We start from the raw sequence: 4,676 nt of genomic DNA, 5'->3' as shown, positions 1-4,676 counted from the left end.
CTGGCTTACCCTGCTACTTTGGCTGGCTGCATTCTACAGGTGCTACCTGACTGCTGCCTGCGTTGCTCGCCTTGACCCACCAACAATCAACTATTCACTTGGTGAAGGCGCCACGATCGGCACCTCCGACACCGCCCTGGAACTCCGCAGTCGCACGGTGTCCGTTCCCGTGGCGGTGACAAGTCAGCAGCGCCAGGCCCCGCATCCGCCTGTTCTTACGCCTTACATCAGCGAGATTCCACTATCTTCAGTACCAGCTACGGCCAAGGTGTCTAGGACAGGCTTTCAGCGTCCGAACGGGGGATCCGGCAATACAACTGTGATGATACTCTCAGGCTTAAGCCCGTAATATTCTACTTAACCGATGTTGGCAAAAACGTCCTATTGGAACCGTGATTCAGGCATCACCACCTGGCCTACCTTCAAGACCAACTTTCCTGGAGTATCCGGCCGTCCTGCCGTTCGCAAATTTCGTGCTTCGAAGCGTCTACGCTCGTGATCACAGCATGCAGGCAGGAGAAAGCTTCAACAGTTACATCGAGGACAGCGTTGACTTATGGAAACGCTTCAACCCAAATATAGCGGGTGTAGATAAGATTAGGCACGTACTGAAAGGTACCGATGATGACGCCTTCAACACGGCCATTGCAAAAAGTCCGACTGCCATTGCGAAGGTCTACGAACTTTGTAGAGATTTGACGAGCTACCCAAGTGGCGTGTTTTGATCCGCCATGGACATTAAACCCTATCGCCTTTCTGCCGAAATCAAGCAGTTTGTGTGCCAGGAAGTCGGCCGTCACTTGTGTCTGCTGCCCTGTCCACCGGAACCGCGATCATTCCTTGCGCCGCATTTCAGGCAGGAAATACAGCGACAGGTCTCGGAAGCTCTCCCTTCAGGCCATCTTTCGGATCCGTTGCGTGGGGCTTATGCGGTGTGGTGTTGTGGGTTCAACGAAATATAAAACTTCTTAAAAGATGCGGGACCTGAGCCCTTAACTTTAAGATTGCGAGGCGTGCATGCCATCCCTAGGCTGCAATAGAGCTTTGCTTCTTGGCGAACAAAGGTGAACACAGGATATTGGTATCGTTACAAGAGTAGCTTACAACCGCATGAGTCATTATCAAGGTAGATAAAAAATAAAACCAAATGAAGTAAAAATATACCTCTTAAACCAGGTAAGCATTATTAAGTGTCATGAGTAGTTGAAGGAAGCAGACATTGCAAATTAATATCAATGATGACTTCTTTTCTTCCTGCATATCATTCATCCGTGATGGGAATGATATACATGTGTGACATTTATTTTTATTAGAGGGGCCATGAAATCAGTACTGCGCATTGTGCATCTGTCGGTTAACCAATAATATAATGTTCTTCATGTCCCCAGATGTTTATTACAGCATCTCAGCATGTAAACTTGCTCACTTCCTCAGAAACTGAAAGCTCGCGCTCTAACAACCAGCGATGACGACGAACGAAGCACGGGAGTGCTGATCCGTCCCTATCTTCTTCTTACAATAATTTTTTTAACTGCTATCGCGGTAATTTGAGGCATATAAACAGCCAGGCGTCTTGCTGGCTTATGTAACTTCGCATAGTCATTACAAAATTGATATGGTTAGAGAAAAAAATCAAACACTGTGCGAACAGCAGTACTTTTATTGTAGTTTTAGCTACAGCGCACCTCGGAGTGCTGACCTGCTACAGGAGGAGACACGATTTTGATGATGCAATAGTTAATATAAGACAACAGAAACTAATCATTCCTTGCAAGAATTTTTAACTGAAAATGGCAAACACGGCTGCGAAAAATTGCAAACTACAGAAAAGACAAAACGTCTCAAACATCTGTTGTTCTTTTTTCTATTATACGTGTGCAGTTTTGGTAGTAACATTATACAGGCACTATTACAAAGTATAAAGAAAAGAATCAGCGAGTGGCGACCACAATTGCGTGCCTTCTGTCGTCCTTTGAGTGCCTAGGATGATTGGCGATTAAAAGTTCAGACTGTGATGAAAGAGCAGCCTAATGTTCTTCGTCCGTTAGATGATCGTGCCCCTGTGCGTTTGCATTCCATGAATGGAACCATTTCATCCGGTTCACCCACGGTGTTCCGCTGCGACACATGCGGCGACCTGTTCCCTAAAAAAAGTCGTTTTGGAGGAGCAACGGCTGAACAAGCATCCGCTGAGGCAGCAACGAAGGCACCGCTGCTCCTTTGGCCCTTTCTCCACCGATAACAAGTAAGCCGAGGTTTTACTCTGTATTGCGCTTTGCTTCTGGTTTTTCGTACAAGAAGCCTATAGTAATGGCGTTAGACTCAAGCGAACATCAACCAATATTTGGCACTTTTGCGCACACGCTACAAACCAATACACCCACAGTACCAAGCGTTTTCAAGCATTTCGATTGCCCAAGCAAGTGGAAGCGTCTTATAACTTAGTCATCCTTTCGTTCGCGAGGGAAACGCGCTGTTAAATCTGATTTCATGTAACCATGTTCCACAGTGAAGCTGTTGTGGCTATCGTGTTTCTTCGGAAGGAACAAACGATTGGACCTGTGTTTATACGGCTGCGATGGTTCGCATCGTTACTGAGACGCATCGACCAGCACTAATGGGGAGATCCCAGAAGGAACCGGAAATCGCACTCAGAAAGGAAAGTAGTGAAGTGGTGCCCGGGTGCTACACATAGGGGCACCACTAGTGTAACTGCGCATGGAATCGAATCCGTTCTACCCTTGCCAGATAAGGTACACCATTCCTCCTGTTGACCGCAGCGCTATAGCACAAGCAGCCGACGCCATGATCTTCAGAATCATCCTACGCATCGTGCTCTTCGTGGGCAACAGTATATCGCTCATCGGGCTGCGCGTGGCGTTCAAGCGCTTCTGCTCGAATGCCAAGGACTACGGCATGATCAACGCTAACTCCAACACTGGCCAACTCAACCCGGTGCTCAACTACAAGGACTGCGACGATGACGTGCGCGGTGGCTCCGGCTCGGCCACACAGTGTCTGGACAACCACGACCTGGACGTGCTCGAGAGTCCGGGCGCCGACCCCAACGAAGACCTAAGCTACATGCCGCTGACGGCGGTGAAGGAGCCGTACTACGCGACGCCCGTAAGCCTGGCCAAGCCGCACGGCGCGCCGCCGGCCTCGATGTCTTTGCAGGACCATGGTACTCAGGCCGCTGCGGCCACATCTTCGTCCTAGAACCTGCCCGAGGTGCACAACGCCGTGAGCCACGTCAACGAGGGCTTCCATGATGGTCCACCCGAGTCCTAGAGCGGCAGCGGAGGTGTCGGGTTCGGAGCCCGCGCTGAAATCACGACGCGGGCGCTGACGGGGAGGAGCGAATTCATCGAACGAAAGACACGCCGCGCGTAGTAGTGGGTACGGATAAAGCGATTTTCATCTCTTTGTGTGGCGATCTTGAAATGCTCTTGCATCATCCGATCGGAGCTGGAGTGACCGGAGGCAACACACACCTGGGCCTATTTTGGCCGTCCTCAGACATGCGGGATTCTCTGTCCTAATTATTTCGTTTTGACCATGCACGACACACCAACAGAAGCTGTTTGCCCTAAATGTATGCGAGTGGTTACGTCACCCAGCCGAGTTATCTCCTTGGCCGAGGCGGTGGCCTTGTGGTAGAGCATCCTCCTCGCATCCGCCTCGCGTTCGAACCCCGATGCCGCCGGGTACCCACCGGCTTTCTAATGGGTACAAAATTTCCCCCGACCAGGTACTCGCCACTAGCGTCGCTGCGCATGGAAGCGAATCAACGAATAGAGGTTCGTGTGTTCGCGTTCCCCTTTGCTGCTAAGTCCAGTAGCTTGGCAAAGATCTCAAGCGCCCGACATATTTCGGCGGTTTCTAAGACCAATAGATGCGTGTGACTTATTTTGTAATTTTATCTGATATGTATTGTAAGAGTATGAGAAAACCAGCGAAAAGGACGCATTCACAAAGAGGAGAAGTACACAGGACAACGCTGTGGAGAAGTACACAGGACAACGCTTCCAGCGTTGTGCTGTGTACTTCTCCTTGTGAATGCGTCCTTTTCGCTGGTTTTCTCATACCATGCACCAACTGGCCCAACAAGCTAGGCTTCTTCAATAGTATTGTAGGAGAAGAGACGAATTTTTAAGCGCTGACCAGGGCTTCATTATCCTGCGTCATGGCAGTGTCCGCTGGGCCAATTGGCTGCAGTATACGCTTCTTTCGCTCCATATCAACGCTGCTACGCATAGGTGAAAGGCCTCGTGTGTTTATGGAGCGGTTCCTGTTCCTCCTCTGAGCCGGCTATGAGGCTGTCTTGCTGAGTGTGCTACTTCTCCTCATTCTGTTCTCTTTTCCCTTACAGAGGCCATTTAAAAAGGCATGCACTGACCCACACTCGCGAGCGGCTTTTCCTGGGCGACCAATGCGGCCGGAAATTCAAACGGCGAGATCATCTCCTCGTCCGCCAGCTGGTTCACTTAGGGGTGAAGCCGCACACCTGTGTCGTCACCGCACACAGCAGCACACTTTATGTGGCACGTCTAGCTCATTTGTTTGTCGTCACTGCGGAAAGGAAAACGCGTCCCGAGGAGAGATCCCACGCCGGCTCGCATGCCGCTCCGAAAAAGGTTACCCGCTCCAGAGCCAAGCGAAGAAGTACGAGAGTG

At 50.3% G+C, this 4,676-nt stretch overlaps 1 pseudogene; it reads left to right on the top strand.

Annotated features, from left to right (window-relative positions):
- The first annotated feature begins 2,805 nt into the window (after window positions 1-2,805).
- Window positions 2,806-3,393, top strand: LOC149330066 (uncharacterized; annotated as a pseudogene).
- Window positions 3,394-4,676: the final 1,283 nt, after the last annotated feature.

The sequence above is a fragment of the Amblyomma mixtum genome, chromosome 9 (assembly GCF_055824585.1).
Source record: "Amblyomma mixtum isolate Tamu chromosome 9, ASM5582458v1, whole genome shotgun sequence".
Classification (NCBI taxonomy): domain Eukaryota; kingdom Metazoa; phylum Arthropoda; class Arachnida; order Ixodida; family Ixodidae; genus Amblyomma; species Amblyomma mixtum.
The sequence above is the reverse complement of the archived record's forward strand: the minus strand, read 5'-3'. Positions and strand labels throughout refer to the sequence as shown.